An 18,340-nucleotide genomic window follows, 5' to 3' on the forward strand; every position below is an offset into this window, starting at 1 on the left:
GCCCAATGTCGCGTCAATCATATCGTGTTGTCGCATCATTGGATCTAAACGTGAGGACTCAGCTTGTCAAGTGACAGCGTCTTTTTGGCATGCTCTACTAACTCTCACATGACCTATAATCTTCCCGCCATGAAAAACAACACATATCTCCGTGCTCATTCGTTTCTTTCCGCACCTTTTAGTTTGAATCCTTATCGAAGGCTGTCAGTTAATCATGTTTTCGAACAGCTAGGTGCGATAAGGACACGCTGTCATCCTGCTTCCTGTGCTTTAGAAGAATAATGTGGCTTTCGTCTCAGCAGTGTTACGAGAGTATAGTATTTATTGTTTCAACTATGGAGGCATGGAACCTTAAGGACGAAGGGCCCGGTAAGCAGCTATTATTTGTTGAATCAGCTGTTAAGTTCGTCACGTGAAGCATATTCGATCAGCACGCTTTTCGTCAATCATTAAGAATCACTTTTAAACCCAAACTATAATGCTAGCAGCCTGTCGTAGCGCTTCACTTCGCGCTTTAACGGATGCACGAATATATATATCAGCTCGAGCTTCAGCTATCCGGACTTGACCATAAGGCGTGATCACCAAAACGTCTAACCTATATAAGCGTAGGTAGATGCAGTGACAATATTTAAACAAAGATGGGGTGTCATAGCCTCTAGCTACTGCCAAACACTCCAGCGCTGCCGAGAGAATACGATTCAGAAGCGGTACCTGACACCTTGAGGCCTCAAGTCACCAAGCCCCAACAATACCACACCTCACGAGCCTTTGAAAACTTGAGCCCTCCACAACCGGTGAGCTGAAGCTTTTCACACAGCTACGGGCGCAATCTTTATGCCCTTTTTACACTCAAAAAAAGAAAAACGCACGGGCATCACCAAAAATACCCACTTCTTGGTTGCAGCGGCGCCGGAAGCAGGGCAGCGCCACCAGAGAGCCCCTTACCTACGCGTCCAAAACGGGCAGGGAGCAACGCTTCGCAAGGCCTGGACGCATTCTTTGAAATGCACACCGGGCTGCGGCGGAAAAAGAGGCGCGCTTTTGTTTCAGCACGCGCCTGCCAGCTGCACGTTCGCGCCGCGTTTATTGTTTCTCCGCGCGCTCTACGTCTAGCTGAGTAGTATGGTTGCGTACGTTTTTAGTTTTCGTTTGTTCTTTATTATCTAGAAACACACACGTGATGCACGTGTGTGTAATTCGCCACTTCGCTACCACGGTTGTGCGCGCTTTTACTTGTACCCGAAGTGTCATCCGCCTTAGCTGACGGCGCTTGTTTGCAACAGCCTCGCGCGCCTTTGTCTTTTAAGCCTCCAACAGAGGCAAACACATATGGCGTAATGCGACCTGAACATACCTTGAAACAAGGCGAGACGTGAAAACACGGCCACAAAAGAAGAAAACAAGATAATCGAATTCCATCTAACCAGCCCAACTTTCTGGTGACCTGTCGGTGTAATAATCAGCACACGCTCTTGAAGCAATGCGTAAACACAAAAACGAATAAGCTTTCTGTGCAATACATTTCAGCGCTGCATAGCAGGTCAGATACTGGACCTGACCAACGGAGGTAAAAGTAACAGCACAAAACGAGCAAAACGCCTCACATACAAAAAAAGACACGGCACACATCTGGGAGCGCTGCGGGGTGTCGTGCGTTTGCGCTGTTACCTCAGTAATGTGTACTAGTTATGCCCCACATGAAGTTTTTTTTTTTTTGAAGGAGTTAGTGAGCAAACGCTGTTTTCCATGTACGGTGCCGTCTATACTGGAAACTCGAGCAGCTGGTTTTACAAGACCACGCTCTAGTAATGAATGAAAAGTATCAAGTGGGAGACAACCAAACTCGATGTTACTGGAATAGTAAAGGAGGAACTGGTTTCTTTTTCGCATGCGTTATCGAGAAAGAAATAGAGAGGACTGTATACGAAAGGAGCGGCTACTGTTAAAAATAATAGCAGTCGTGTCCAAGCGAGGCGGCAAGAACATCTCGGCATCAGCCATAAACGCCGTGAAAAGTAGGCTGCCAAGGTAACAACCACAGCTACGGGTTGGCGGGCGAAAATGAATGCCGCCTGCTACCCAAAATTAGACACGCTCGCCAGCGGGCCTCGGCGGAGAGCTATTAGCTCTAATTGTTTGGGCATTACTCGTACGCTCGCGCATCGACCCTCCTAAGAGCACTGCGATCCACAAAGTGCGCCTCCCACTGCGCCAATTCTTCTCAGCAAAATACTTGCTTGAAGTATGGGTACGAATGCCTCGTTTTCCTCTCCAATGAGTCTGGTATGAGTGTACATTTATAAGTTGCATGACCGATTCTGCCACGGCACGAATTTCTAATTTACGAGGACGAAGTTTCTAGCGCTCGAAGACACGCTTGAACGAGCTCCACGCACTTCATTACCGTGTTTTCTCGAAAATACCTGCGCGCAACGCCAAAACGTTGACGTTGTGAGCGGATGACGTGCATTCACTAACGAACTATCTATGCATTCACTAACGACAAGTATATAAGTTCGAAGTTTGCTTAACTATGCGGAGATTCAAACAAGGAAAGAATGTTGCAAACTTACATGTTGAAATGGCGTGGTGGCAAGCGTCCCTATTCAGTTATCTTCACGCTCGTTGTCCATACTGCGGAAGCGCCTATGTGTGTGGTAAATTTACCATGAATTCCTGGATGAAGATATGCGGAAGTCCTTACGGTATTGATGGTTGTAAGTTAAAATTGCTTGTACGCCTTCAATACCCTATAAACAATTTTCATAAACACCAGACGCAGAAAATACACAGGTCCACTTTCTGGCTTCATTTAAAAAAGTAAAAACGCACCGGCACAACATTACAGTACCGACAGAAGCACGAAGCCCTACTAATTGCAATACCGTGTATACTTCAGTTCTCAGTAACCCATCAGTAGGAATTATGTCGATCCTATTTGTTACGGGAGCGACGTAGGTGCTTAAAACAACAACAACAACAACACACACACACACACACACACACACACCTCGACTAAAGTGTCCATGTGACCCGTTTTCCCCCAACTCTTTCTGATCCCTTCTCCCTTACGTTCACATCTATCACTTTCCTTTTCGTATCACGCTGCGTCCCCCCCCCCCCAAAAAATATAAGTTGAAACAGTTAATGCTCATTACTTTACTTGAAAAATTGAATTGCTGCACAAACTTGAAGAAAAAAACAAGAGAGACAGGAAAGAGTGCAGTTTTTTTTTTATTCTCACTTCAATAGGAACGTATTTCTTCTTTACGCAGTAGGACAGATATCGAGACATGCAGATGGACTGTGCGACAAGGTTCACGCAAGCCTTAGCAGCTTGCGGCTTCTTCAGGTAACATAGGAAAGAGTCCGCAGAACTAGAAATATGTTGAAGCAATACTTTTTTGCAGACTAGTTGGTTCATACTTGAAAAATTGAATTGCTGCACAAACTTGAAGAAAAAAACAAGAGAGACAGGAAAGAGTGCAGTACTTTACTTTACTTACCTACGATGGAACGAGAATAATTTGTTCTCAAAAACTTCTGCTAAAATTACTTTAAAACTCAGCACCAAATGCACTTTACAAACGGGGATATCATAGACACACTCTCAAGATCGCTGTTTGCGAGAAAAGAAGCGGCGTGTAAAACGCGGCTCTCTTGAGAGAGACGGGGCGAAACCATCGCGCTCGACTTGGCAACGACGTTGTTTTCGTTGGGGCTGCACTGCTACGAGTTGTTCGTCGACGCATTACGTAACGGACGAGGCAGGGCGCATGTCATGCGACGCTGGCAGCGCGCTTTCCGAGAGTCGCTTTTCTCTTGACGGCCCTCGTTCGTGCACTGTTGACCTGCAGTGTTGTCGTTCGTACGGGGCGAATTTTTCTCGCGCGGTGCCCACACCCTGCCGAGCACCGCAGCCGCAACGCCAGCGCTACGCAGGTCAGCACCGTGCTGAACGTTGTTGCTGCTTGCGCTGGCTGGGTATTTGCCACGAAGGAACACCGTGCTGAACGTTGTTGCTGCTTGCGCTGGCTGGGTCTTTGCCGCGAAGGAAAGGAGGAAACATTACGTCGCGCAGCCAGCCTTGCCAATTCAACGCGTTGTGAAGCCAGGGCTCGATTCCCTGTTCGTCCACTTCTGTGAAACACGTTACTAAAAAACAAGAACAAACTGCGAGACGGGACGTCGTGGCGCTCTTAACCGCATCGACCCAGCGAACAGGTACGCACATTCGCAGCGTAAAGAGAAAGAACGTGGACGAAATGTACAGCAAACTTGCATACGAACGTCCTCGGGTATTTCGGAACGATGCAGCGAATGCGTACCGACCTTCCAGGTGTGCCAGATGGTGGCCGTGTCAAACAAAGAAAGACGAGCCCGTACATTTCCACTTCTTTAGGAGGAGGGTGAAGTGCGTGGCAGGACGGGGTGCTGACTCCGTATTTTCAGTCGAGCTCCATCCTGTCATGCATTTCTTTTTTTTTGTTCTCGATGAAAAGTAAGCGTTTTCATATCTGAAGTAACACAATATCACCAACGTGTTCGTAATGTCAAAAAAAGCAAGAAGAAGAAAAAAGAAAAAACGCAAACTCCGCTATGATAAAAAAAAGCTTCACTGCAGTGCTTCACAGCTATGTAAACAAGGTAAATTTGTAGCCTTACGCGGAAATTATTGTAAGAATATTTTTCGCGAATCCTTGTGGGTTACGTACGACAAATGCGATATGTGTTAGAGGTAGATTAGGAATGCATACATAATGTCGAAACCATGCCACGGTATTCTTGCTTTATCGTTTGTCGCACCGCAATGGGTACTAGTAGTTTCGGTTTGGATATTAAGTCGATCCCGCAACTTAGTACCACAAGCCGAAAGAAAGGTCGACTTGCAATCGCGTAAATATGGTACATTCCATCCTCTATTTTGCGTTTGCGTTGTATAAGCCATGACGCGAAGTGGTATTCAAAGGACCTCCATTCGAAGAGAAAACAAAGTCATAACAATATCTGCTTTGCTCAATATTCTTAGAACCGTAGTCGTAGGCATATGCCACCATCATCGACATCGCGTATGACGGTGCGCCGCTGCCGTGTTAAAGCTAGGCCAATTTACTGCTTGCGACTGGTCCCAGTACTGGCCAAGTGAGTTCCGAAGTAGAGAGATAGTGATCTTAACAGCAAAATTCATGTCCATTTATAGGCGAAACCTTCTCACAAGCAAGTTTCGAAACTTGCTCACAAGCACCCATATAACTACATATATTCACGCAGTTACATGGGAGGTACAACGTAGCATTGAATAGTGACCACTGACCAAAATACACGTGTTAAGGGATTCACTTTCTACAGCTGTTATGAGATCCCAACACGGGTCACGCGCGGCGCCGTAGTTGCCCGCCACCGCCGCCGGTGTCCGTAAGCACTATCACACGAAATAAAAAAAGAACACAAAAACACCAAGAACAAAGTGGGATTCCAATTCGTGTCCACTGCGTGCCAGGCAGCCCAGTATTCTAACGCTCAGCCAAGGCAATGCCTGGAACTTGTCCGCAAACTTGCCTTATTACGCAGGCTTGATGTCAGGAAAGCGTTATAACAACAAAGAAACAACCAGTCCTCGAACAATGTCAATAGCGTAAAGAGTGTTTCGTCCAATGCTCCAACACATTACAAAATCTTGTTTTTCATGACCTATTAACTGTGGCACATACCACTTCAGGCTTCATCGCCGTCAGCCATTGCATGAAGCACAAAATTCGCACCAAAGTTCATTGCAAGTGTTTAGCGGATACTATCACGCTTCTCCAAGCAATGACGAAGGATAGCACAGTGAATACCGGCCCACTACTCAGAAGTGATTATTTATGGCGTAGTGGGTACACAGCGAGTGTGCTTCTAGCATTTGCCTATAGAGAGCGTTTAGAAAAGGCTCTGAAAGGCCGCTTTTATTTATTTCGCTTTGACTGTGTTGCGCGTTCCGCGCAGACTTGGCGATATTTTTAGAAACATTTTTTACAAACAAATTATAAGTTTGCAAGAAGATAGAAGTTCGAAGTAATAGGTTGAAAGGGGAATTTCACAGGTGCACGTCAGCGTTTAGACTGTAGAGGACATGTTTTCCTCTACAGTCTTTTTTCATCAACCTAAATTTTTCTTCAAGCTAAATTAACAACATAAGTTTACCATTAAATAAATAACAAATGAAAACTTCCTTTGTATTGATTTTTGGCTACCCTGTGGGTTAAGTATTCGTTATTGTTCTCGTGACATGAATAACTAACGCGATATCTTTACTGGAATTACCTTCACATTGATTAAGCCATAAAGTGTTCATTAGTACTCAATACATACATTTATTAGGATATGTAAGGAGTTTCTTGCTCGAATAAGCGACAGGTGTGTGGGTTTGTGAAAAGTTTTCAACAACAAAAGAACACACACACACACACACACACACACACACACACGTATCAAGCCCGTTTTTCTGCACGGAAACTTGGGCACCACGTGGAAACAGTACTCAAGCGCCAAATTATGCGAGTTATTACTATTTATTTCAAGCACTTCAACGATTACGTGACTATTATGTGACGTCAGAACTTCGTCGAATCAGCTTAACCCACCGCGCTGAACTTCTGGCCTACCAATTCACACTGAAAGCATTCGCTACTGCTGCAACATTTGAGCCACTGATGTCTTTCAACCATAGGAGTCCTTGAAGTTACCGTGGCTTGCTTCGAACAAGACTCGCTATTCTCCGAAGTATTCACCCATTCCGGGCGGTGTCCTCGAGGGGTCGCTTCGGGGCCAAGAGGGGCTGGTCTATTTGTGAGAACCACGCACACGAAACAAATAAAAACGCAACTAAAGAGTGCGTAGATAAAATCAATTGGTATTTCAATTGAGATGCTCAAATAATAAGGGTTAAATGACACTCCAATACCACCATTATGTCCATGACTTCAGTTCACTAGAAATACGCAAGCAAGTAGACGGAGAGACAGCCGTCGCCGTAACACAATGGGCAGGCACATCATTGCACGAATGAGGAGGAAGCTGCGAGTTCAGCTCCCACAGGCGGCAATATATCTATTCTAATCCTTCAAAAGCAGTTAGGTTATCCTTGGCTTTGTTGTCAAAAGCAGCCTTCGTCGTTCCAACCAATTCAACTTGTCCATTTCTCATTTACGACACCATCAAATTCAGCTAACACTATGATACGTTTCATCGTGCCCACCAGCATATGACGCATTCGTTTTAAACAATGTGACAGCCTTGAGCATTGCATATTCGTTGTAAGCCGTTTCTCAATCACTGCTGAGCTGTTCGGTGAACCACATCGCATGAAAAGTTCGAGCACTCACACGCGTTCAACGCTGTGTTTATTTGCATAGATCAAGGCCACTATCCGGGATCGAGAAAATTGATCCGCGCGCCGAGTCTCGAGAAAGCGGCATTCCTTCCGCCAAGTTTGAAGAAGCTTCTTTCACAAGACGCCCGGGTACACTACGAACAAGGGTTCTCATTACTCTCCCAGATGCATGGTCATTGTTTACGTTGCTACGGGATTGCTTCCGTCTCTCAGAAGTCGGTCCGCATCGCTCGAGCGATTTGAGACTTCGACGCGACGCTTGCACTCTGCTGGATACTGTCGTCGAGTAAAGGAACGATACTCGAGCGTCGCGCCGACGCGACCCTGGCCTGGATTTTCGGGGCTCCGACATTTGAAGGAAAGATGCGCGTTCACCACCCGGGCGCCTGTTGCGGGGCAATGCGAGCTCGGGCCGTTAGGACCGAGAGAACGTAGCGCGCGTGTCACGCCGTGATAAACGGGGTCGCTTTGTGCTTGCGTGCGTCGATTGGGTTACTCGAAGAATGCGAGCGGGCGGCGCCGAGTCGAACGACGTCGCGCCGAATGAATACGGCGACGTCGACCAGTGGCGCCTGCTGGGGACTCGCGGTATAGGATTGGAAATTCGACGCGGCGTAGCGCTGGCAGGTGTCATCGTGGCTCGACTCCCTCGAGCGTGTGTCACGGCCAGTTAGTCGGCTGCGCGAGAGATGACGAGTAAGCGAAAGCAAACGCTTGACTATTATTATCGTAACAATAACGTTACTCAACCTGTTCAACCTTGTTTGAAAGCTTTGAAGCTTCGAAGTTCAGTTACGTACAGACGGGTCCACTGTTAAAGGGAACACCTGCGTGTGCAGCATGTTTAGATTTCGCTATCTTACGGAATCATAGCGGCTTAGATATGCATAAGGCTTTGATTGATTGATGTGTGGGGTTTCACGCCCCGAAATCACCATATGATATGCATAAGGCTACTGGTGGTTAAAAGTTCCGACTCCTCTCGACAGAGTATTGACTTGCATGAAGATTGTTTCTCAATTCACTTGCTCTTAGAGGGCCAGGAATATTGATGGTGTGCATTCGAGTGTTCCCTGTAACAGTGGACCATACTGTACATATTGTGGCAGCTAACTAATGACTTGATCAAGAAAGACAACTGAAAAGAGATCCTTCATCAGCTCCTTCGTCAGAAGCTGATTACTCTTTAATAATCGTTATTTTTTATTCATTATGAGAACACTGCTTATTCGCTCCGCGAGATGAGTACCACGTTCTTCCTGTAGCTTTATATAATAATAATAATAATAATAATAATAATAATAATAATAATAATAATAATAATAATAATAATAATAATAATAATCCGAGACCCTCAGGTCAGATCCACCCGATATCAGCTTGTTGACGTCTAATACCGTACGATGTGTCATGATGTCGTCATGGTCGATCATAAAAATTAGCAGGTGCAACAAAAATGAGACAAACCACTCTATTCGCCACCGGTTCACTAAGAATGAAGAAGACAATAACAGTCAGCCCTACAGCCGATGGTGTTAGTGGAGCCCAAACACCTTACCAACATGGCCGGTTCAATGTTTCGCACTCCTAGTGCTTCACCAAAGAAGTATATCTCAAAACACTGCATGCTTTACCACTCCCCGTGTTTAACATATATCCCAACATGTTTCGCCCCACAGAGCTTCCTAAATATACACTAGAGATAGTAGCTCTGGCGCTAGTGCCCATGAGATCTGGAACGCACGGCACTTCTGCGAGCATGGTAATGAAGGGTATAGTACGGGGACTTGTCTAATCTTCGTACTTCTGGCCCCACGTGTGTTCGTGTGGCTTGCAGCTGTTTTCTCACGAAACAAAAAATCAGCCAATGTTCGGCGGTTGCGCTTCGCCACCTTGTTATTTCAAGTCTATACCATTTTAAATCGGCTCACCAAGTTCAAAAGGGTCCATTCTTTCCGTCGAGCAAAACCGAAACACAGCAACGAACGAAGCCATAGGCGAGATTCGAGGCCTGCAATTGCGAAGGCTAGTCAAATTCGTGTACTATACCCATAATTCCCAAGGTCGCTGAACGATATTAGCGCCATATACCCGTCTAGTTAATTTTAGGAAACTGCGCTTCACCGCTCCCCAGATTTCTTGTAAGTGAGGCTGAAACACCCATCCCTACATGCTTTGCCCCACCCCCAGTTCGTTTTATTAATTAGGTTTGCCGATCTTGTCAAGCATACATTGGGGAAGATAACAGCGCCACGCTTCATAAAATGAAAGACGTACGAGCTGACTGGCAGCAGCTTGTTTTCGCGCCCTTCTCTATAACGAGAAGAGCAGGCCAATATGATCCCAGGCCTCGTAGCGGCGGCCGCTGGCGGGAGAATCCGCTCTTGACGAACGCCAGACCGTCGAGTAAAGGGACCGCGGTTGAGCGGCAGCAGTTGTTTAGGGCTGCAATCCGTCACACGCAGGCCTGCAGCGTATGCAGACTAGGCGCATATATATCTACCACGCGCAGCCGGGCGGACCATTCGGGATTGTGCGTGCCTTCCTTCTTTTCCGGTTGCGACAGCGCTCCATGCTCACTTAACGACCCGTCACGGTGTCTTAGCTGTTACGGTACTCGAATGCCAACCCGAAGTTCGCGGCATCAAATCCCGCCCTCGGCTGGAGCATGCGGATGGCAGGGAAATGCTAGAGGTCCGTGTTCTTAGATTTAGGAACAACGTTAAAGGAACCTAAGTGTTCGGAATTTTTGGAACCCTCTCCACTACGGCGTCCCTCAGAATCATATCGTAATTTCACGACGTGAAACCTCAAATATTTTACCTACCCAAACCACAGTATGGATGTGCGGCACGCTGTACTGGGGTTCGGGGAATCTGCATTCATTTTGACCACACTCTAAAGAAACGAATAAAAAGAAGAGCCCTTTGACTCCTTCGAGAAAGTCCCGCCAGCTCTCTTCTAAAAGTAGTGTGACCCACATGATAATTTGCGTGCCTCTTCAAAGAGGGTCGTACACATTGCAAGTCAGGACTCTCCCAAAGGAGTCAAAGGACTTTTTTGTTGTTGTTTTTGCGGGGCAGCTGCGGTTCTCAAGCGTGCGTGTGAGTTTAGCCCACGGGTGTTTTGCATTTCACCCTCATAGAAACGCGGACGGTGTGAAGCTACCTCTGTGGGTGGGTGGGTGCTTGCGTGTTAAATATACGACAGAAAAAAACTTTTGCGTCCTCCCCCGTTGCCCCCAGGAAAAAAAATCAATACGGGAAGATTCCGGGTGATGACGTAGGTTTCCAAAGTCGACAAATAGCGCGAAGTCGCAAGCTGAAGACACGACTTCCGGGGCAACATTCCTCCTTTCTCTTCATTAAATATCATATTTTTTTCGTGCCAGTTCTCACCTTAGCCACGTTTACACGGGTCTTCATTATTACACGTGTAATATAAGTGCGACGACGCATACGCAATGTGTCCCTTCAGTAATTTAACGGCAATCCGTCGTATAAGTAGCCGCATCATTCAGGCGCTAACCGGCTCGGCTTATCGCCACGCTTCCGCGTTATTTATTCTTTTCAGCCCTGGCAGCGCGCATTGCTTTCACGAGGTGGGCGTTCCGTGTGCGTAGCCCATTGTCCACCTTCCCAGACGCGATCCGGCTGCGTGAGAATGACCCTTGGCCACTTCTCTCGGAGCGCGTGGCGCTCGGTCAACGCACCTGACCCGACGTTGCTCGCGCACCGACTAGTCCCCATGGCATTCCGGGCAGGCAGGCGTTCGACGCGAGCGTGGGACACCAGGCACACTGCGCGGAGCAGCGCGTATACGCATGCACTTCTCGTCAAGGTTAATCACGTTGAATTGCACGCAGTGTTACATGCGAACGTGCACGCGCCGTCGAAATGCCTGCAATCCGTCCGCTTCGCTCTTATCCCGCCGTGCGTGAATGAATGAATGAAACCATGTTTATTCCACTTTGTTCGCGCCGAAGGCGCTGCGGTGGACAGTCAGGGCACTATAGCAGGGGGGGGGGGGGGTAGAGCTGCCTCCGTTTTATTACCGGACGTCATGGAGGCAGCTAAGTGGGGGCCGCTTGAATGGCTTGAATCTTGTGGCTGTCGCGGAGCCGGTCGCCAACCGGTGGCGCGGCCGGGTCCTGGAGGAACATGATGAGTGCTCGCCAGAACTCGATGGCGCGATCAGGGGGCGAAGGCTCCGGGCAGGCCCATGTCCGGAGAGAAGAAGGCCAGGGTCCCCGTTTTATGGTGGCCAGGGCACGGAGCCTAGGCGGGTTGTACGCCGTGCCTGGCAGGCCGATCATTCCGCGCGATGTGCCTCTGGCGGATGTGTACTTCCGTGCAGCGTAACGAGAGCTCTCGCCGTGGCAGACCAAATTGCAAGACGGTTCTTCTGGGCGTCACTGGGCGTTCGCCACCTTCTTTGTCTTCTAGGCTGTCAACGTGCGCTCTCTACGTGCGCTATTCAGAAGTGCACGTAACATACCCTCTGTCGATCTTGAATCATTGCGATGTTCAATCAAACGTTTATTAATTCTGAGTTTTTCTCCCTCAATTGTTTAGAATGAAAGCTTTTTATTCGCTTCCCAACAAATACGAAGCCTGTTGAGCAACAAGGGCCGTAGTTAAATCAGACATTCGTAATAGTCAATGACAATATTGCATGACTGAACTGTCCTTCAAGAGACGAGTGATATTTAGGTGTGAGGTCTAAACATAGTAACGTCAATTAGGGCTGAACTTCGTAGAGAAAAAGCAGCTAATTGAACTGCTCGCGAGTTTTTCCAAGGAAATTTCATAGTGTTAATGAAATGGATACGATGTATACAACAAGTTCGACTAGTCTACAGTAAGTCTACGGACAATGTGCTGTCTAGCTCTAATAATAATAATAATAATAATAATAATAATAATAATAATAATAATAATAATAATAATCACCATCAGCCTGACTACGTCCACTGCAGATCAAAGGCCTCTCCCATGTTGTAAGTCAACTCAGTCCTGTGCTTGCTGCTGCCAATTCATACCCGCAAACTTCTTAATCTCATCTGCCCACCTAACCTTCTGTCTCCCCCTAACCCGCTTGCATGGCTCTAATATTTGATGACAATGCTATTCTGGCGAAAAGTTTGGAATACAGTCTGACATAGTTTTTACTCAGTGCTCGTCCTTATACGTCCCTTCTGTGCTAGTTTAGAATCGAAATTGAATTTATAGATCATTTTTGTTGTTCTATCCAAGATTTATCCATCAAAGCAAAAGGTTGCTCTTGAAGCTCAGGTATAGAGGGTGAGATTTAGGTTAAGCATTCCACTGCAGCAGGTTCTAGCCACCCGGATGTCCGCTCCTCTGTATTGGCCAAATGATGGCTAATCTTCGCTAACTTAATATGGCTTGTGTTGGCTAAAGGTGACCAGATAACCACCAATGTTTGCTATCAGCTGTCATGAAGTCAACATTGCCACTCTCTATTTACGCCACTGCAATATTCTATTGATTCGGTCTCAATGCCACGACTGAGTCGCCAACTTATCTTTTTTTCATGGGCAGCGCGCCCAATGAGGGAACTTGTCTAAGCAGTTGACAATGGATAAAAAGAATGCTCGCCCGTTCCCGGCATCCTCGGCGCATTTGCAGTCGTCACGCGCTACCGGCTACGCCTGGCTGGAACGGCGTCTATAAAAAGCGCGGCACTGTCGGCGAGCCGCAATCGAACGCCCTTCTGCGTACGGGAAGCCATGTTTGCTCCAGTACGCAAGCCGGCGAAAAAACATCCGGTCCTTTACCGATCGGTCGTCGCGCCAGAGTCGGAACCGACTACAAGGTCACGGTCCTTTTCTTTCTTTTTTTTTTCGAGCATCACTGCAGACAAGTTTAACGCACCGTTGCGCCTGTTAGAAACGCATGGCTTGTTACCGAAGCGAACGGTATGCTTGCGCTCGTATATTGATCCCGGGTTCCTTTTGATCTCGCCGTAGTATACCAGCCAGCGTATATGTGCCCGTAGAGCGGAGTGCGGCGAAAATGGTCGTAGCACGCTGCTCTTTCTTGCCGGGAAAAAGAGCGCAATTTTTCATTCACTGGCGGCGAGCATGCTACACGCAAACATTGAAGAATCTAGCCGCATCACCAAGGAAAGCGGTATAAGGAGTAGAGTTTCCAATATTAATTAGAAGGAACAATGCCTCTGCGACCGTTCCGCCACCTGGTTATAGGAAGTGCACAGATTCGCCTAAATCCTCGTGCCTGCGGCTTCAAGAACGCACTTGTGGCTTTGTTTATTGTGGTGTTTTGTCGTTTGTTTCAGATAAAAGAATGAATCGTTGTGAGCTTCGTGACCTGATTTGATCTTTTGAGTCTAAAAAGGCCAAGCTAATGAAGTGAAACTGCTGGACGTTTGCTGAGAGAGAACGAGAGATTAGAGAAGAAAAATATCAGAAAGGTAGGCAGGTTACCTAAACTAGGCCCAGATTGCTACCCTACACGGGGCAGAGGGGATGAGAGAGAAAAAGAGAGAGGAGGAGGAGATACACATTGCACGCAACACACACACCGCACACACAGTTCAGGCCACAGGGAGTTAAAAGAACAAAGCTAAGACAAATCCATGCACTGCCCGCTATTTCCATGCTGGATGAAGCGCGATGTGTCGCTGCTATGACGCTAGCGCCAGGGCTCCCTTTAACATAATATTAAAAATCTACGGTATAAGGGATCGAAGTAGTTGGGTTTCGATTGTACTTTCACGTCTGATGTACCGTATAAAAGGGCAACACGAGTGATACGAATAAAAAAAAAGCAACACAATGAGCACCGTTGCATGGTGTCAGGTTGTGGTCCATCGGTCGAGTTGTGGTGATTTCTTTGGGAAATGAATAATAATATCTGGGGTTTAAAGTTTCCTTTGGAAAATCGTCTAACCAACCTGTGAGCAGTGATAATTCGAGCGGCTACTTTGTAGACGCGAAGTTAAAGAGGTGCCATTGTTTTCGTTTAACTGTACGAAATCACAGTACTTGTAAACATATTGATGGTCACGCTTTACGCGTGTTCGTTGAGAAAGAGGGGGATATGAGATGAGAGGCAGAATTCATTCCGTGTTTTCTACAAAAAGCACTTCTGATATTCGCGATGACAGAATCGAGAGGAAAAAGAGGGCGAGTTGAGAAAGCGCGCTATACTATCTTGTTATCTGCTGCAATTTCCCAAGTACACGCTATATATACACAGCCATCATACAACAAAATCATTTGTCCTTGTTTTCACAATTTTGATCCCGGGTGATGTCGACAGCTTTATTGTTTTTTTTCTTCCTTTCTTCAGTTCGGATTTTCAACAAACAGCAAACTCCCAGTTCCAAAGACGAATATGTTGCCTCAAATTCCCACTCTTATTTTTCCACATAATACAACATTCTTCTCTAGCACCGGATGCGCTTTGTTAAAGTAGGGATGTGTTCCCCGAACACATGGTTGCCCTGGTATTTTCGCAGAGAAGTGTCGAAGCTGTTTTCGGACGCCGCCGCAACGTGCACGGCTTTGTGAACAAGAAAAGCGTACAGGCTATTAGTCGTCGAAATCGTTCTCTTGTAACCTAGAAGTACACGTTGCTGAGCTGGTCGGTTCATGTTCAATCAGATGTGGCCATTTGGAGCAAAGAAATAACGAGGGAAGAGGGAGCACAAGACAGCGATTTCAGCCCCACTCCCCTTCACCCTTGCCTCGTCATTTATTTGCGTTAAGTAGCTGTGCCTTCTAATCGCTCTCACGCTTGGTCAGTGAGTAGCGGCATGAATTTTATTAATTTTCGTATTATTGCTCTAAATTAAACATTGGTGTCTAGAGCTCTAAATATCATATCGTAGTGCCTTTTTAATTCCGCTGCCTTAAGAGGCACTTTCGGTTTCGATATCGGAGGGGTTGTTTTGCAGCGACGTGGAAGCACAGTCTGACGTAGGTCTGAGGCACCTGGGAACTGCAACTCGTCACGTTCTTGCATCAACTCTCTCATCTTCTGTCACTCGCACGTGGTGCACGTGAATAACTGAGTGATTTGTCCTTCAGCGACACCACCGGTAGTTTTATCCGCATCCAGGACGCAGAAACCCTGCGAGCTGTGCTGACTCGTCATGATAATGTCCATTGCGCTGAGAGCGCCTTTCAGCTGCTGGGCGACGAACACGTCAAAATCAAACTGAAATGTTTTGTACGAGATTCACGTCTGTGGTCTATAGAGAGCATTAATACTGCATGCCAACGAAACAAAAGGTCTTTCTTTTTTCGATGCCTTGAAATCGTGTCGGTACACCTTAGAAAGTGCACAGTGCTATATACTCGGCCAGACGAGCTTTAGTCAAATGCTTTAGTATGTCCCTTCGTGGAATGTAGGAGTCCGCGGCTTGGTCTTCGGATAGATAGAGCAGAAATGCATATGTTTTAGCCCTATGCGCATATTTAGCATTGTGTTTAGCAGCTGCGCCTTTCGGAACGTCTTGTACCGCCTGCGCAACAAGTTATGTCGCAGTCCACGATGCGCGACCAAGTGCCGCGTTCTTTGCATACAGTGCAGACGTTGCGTCCATTGCGTAAATCCTCCATTTTTCATTGCGACATTGCTGCGTGCTTCGATGCGTGCCAAAGTTCTTCCGCTTGCCGCGATCGAGGCCGATGCCCCGTTTTCGTACCGCAGTGTCCCTGCATCTCGAAAGCAGCGTTCGCTCTTGGTACAAGCGTTCGGGACGCCCTTTTCTCCGAAAGTGTCCCAGGCAGCGCTGTCTAGCATACGCGCGAGCCTATATGTGTGCTGAGGGGGTGGGGAATGAAGCGTTACCTGTAGTCACCTAAATTGGAGTCTCAAAATATTCACTAGAGAAAACTCTGGTGCTGCTTTCGTTCAGCCACCATGCTATGGCAATGATGGGTAGTGCACGGGCTCGACCAATCTTCGTGCTTCTTAAACTGACGTTTGTTTGGGAAGGATTAATAGATCATTGTGAATTCCCCGAGTCGATTTGAATTGGAAAGAGTGAAAGATTAAGGCGCTGAAGCGGAACTGCTAAACTTCGTGTTGCGACGAAGCAGCTCTAGGTCCCACGGAGCCAAATGGAGCCTAAAGAACGATGTTTAGACAAATCCGTGTACTACCCATCATTCCCATGCTAGCTGAAACGTCATGCGTAGCAACTCCCATGGACACCAGCGCCACAGTTATCTCTAGTGTACTAATAGGAAACTATGAACCAAAGGAGGAAGAACTGTAACGTCATTAATGACGCTATGGTTCCCACTGAGTCAAATAATTGTTAAAACGATTGTTTAAAGATCAGAGCTGTGGCTACGCATACTTCGGACCCTAACAATGGTCCAAAGCCTTGATGTGGCGCTCCGAAACCTTCTCACTTCCCCTCTTTAATCTCAGCAATCTATAGGGGATCATCCTGAGAAGCAGCCATCGCTTCGTTCTATTTTCTTTTATCCATTGTGAAACATGCTGCTCGTACATACGCCTTACTTCTTTTTACATCTTTCTGCTTTCGTCTATTTTTTCTTTTCGTTCTGGCCCTTCGTTTTTCTTGGCAATTCATCACTCTCATCTTCGTACTGCCCATTGCAGCAGCATCCGCAGCAGGCGGCGCTTCAAATGCATCCCCACTTGTAGGTTTTAACTTGTTTTTTCTATACTTATCCGCACACGCGCCCACTGCGTTACTTTCGCCGCCACGCACCCTACAGGCCGCCGCCGGTTGAAGGCAGCTCGCCAGAAGAAAAGCGCTTCGTGACGCGTTGTGCGCTCTCTGGCTCCGCAAGCTGGAAGCGATCGTATAATGGCGCCGTTGGCAGTGTTGTCAACCTAAACGATTTTCTTGATAAATTGCTCTCACTATTTTTCTTTTTTTCTGCAAACTTGATATCGGTATTTCAAATCAAAATTAAGTTACAAAAAAATTTGTAGGAATGACGCAATGCTGAAAGTTTAGGGCAAATTCACCTTATAATCGGCCAATCCCCTTCTTTGGGTACGAGCCATTTGCACAAGGAAAACAACAACAACAACAACCTCCGTGAAGGAGTATGCACTTCGTGTGATGTCTTTAAAATACGTACTCATAATTTAGGTAATGTTCTGAAATTATTTCAATCCGTGTTCGTCATTTCTCTGGGACATTGAGTGCTGTATGGCATACGTACGCGCCTTACTGGGGTAACCAATGAAAGTAACAGACAATTAATCATATAAAACCACGGCCGACATTATTTGTAGTTCTGAATTGATGTAGTAATTATGACCTAAATTAAAATGAGATGGTCGTTACAAATTACTTTAATTAGATGTGCAACGCTTGCCCTCTCTTCGACAAATATACATGTTCTAGTCATCCCACAAATGCAACTTTACGCTGGGAATTACAACCCAAAATTGTCATTGCATACTTCCAATTGCATCGATAGCTTCAGTTTGTTTCTATTGCGATTTAATACAATTTTTTTCCCGTGAGTCTGCTTCGCGCACACATTTACTGACAGGTAGACCATGGCCTCCGAGATTGCGAGCGCGCGGCGGTGTTCTCTCCGGCCGTCTCATTCGCCGCGCTCCCCAGCGAAACCAGCGAGTATTTCCTCACGCGCCCGGCTACCACGAGGGGGCGAGTTTAATGTGGGTTCTTGTAGCGGCGGAGGCTATGGCAGAAAGCAGAGCGCACGGCGTGCGCATGATTTTTTTTTTTTTTTTGTCGCCTGGGAGCAAAATCACCGACTCATCTTCCTACTGCACTGAAGGCTAGCATTTTTTTCTATTACTGCTTTTACTTTGGTCAAATTGGCGAATAAAAGCATGACAACTGCTGAATTCATGTTTTATTTCGTTTGCGCCGCTGTTCGTGCCACTTATTAATGCGCTAAGTAATTTTGCCAGAACATTGAGAAAAGCTAGGATTAGCTGACCTACATTTGCT

At 46.7% G+C, this 18,340-nt stretch overlaps 2 protein-coding genes across 4 annotated transcripts in view; one reads left to right on the plus strand and one right to left on the minus strand.

Moving 5' to 3' along the window:
• LOC119180953 (uncharacterized) overlaps positions 1–18,340 on the plus strand; it is a 311,773-nt gene that overhangs the window by 128,373 nt on the left and 165,060 nt on the right. The gene's annotated exons all lie outside the window — the stretch shown is intronic.
• Positions 1–18,340, minus strand: part of LOC142774551 (uncharacterized) — a 149,475-nt gene that overhangs the window by 68,748 nt on the left and 62,387 nt on the right. The gene's annotated exons all lie outside the window — the stretch shown is intronic.

The sequence above is a fragment of the Rhipicephalus microplus genome, chromosome 10 (genome assembly GCF_043290135.1).
Source record: "Rhipicephalus microplus isolate Deutch F79 chromosome 10, USDA_Rmic, whole genome shotgun sequence".
In the NCBI taxonomy this organism is placed as follows: Eukaryota; Metazoa; Arthropoda; class Arachnida; order Ixodida; family Ixodidae; genus Rhipicephalus; species Rhipicephalus microplus.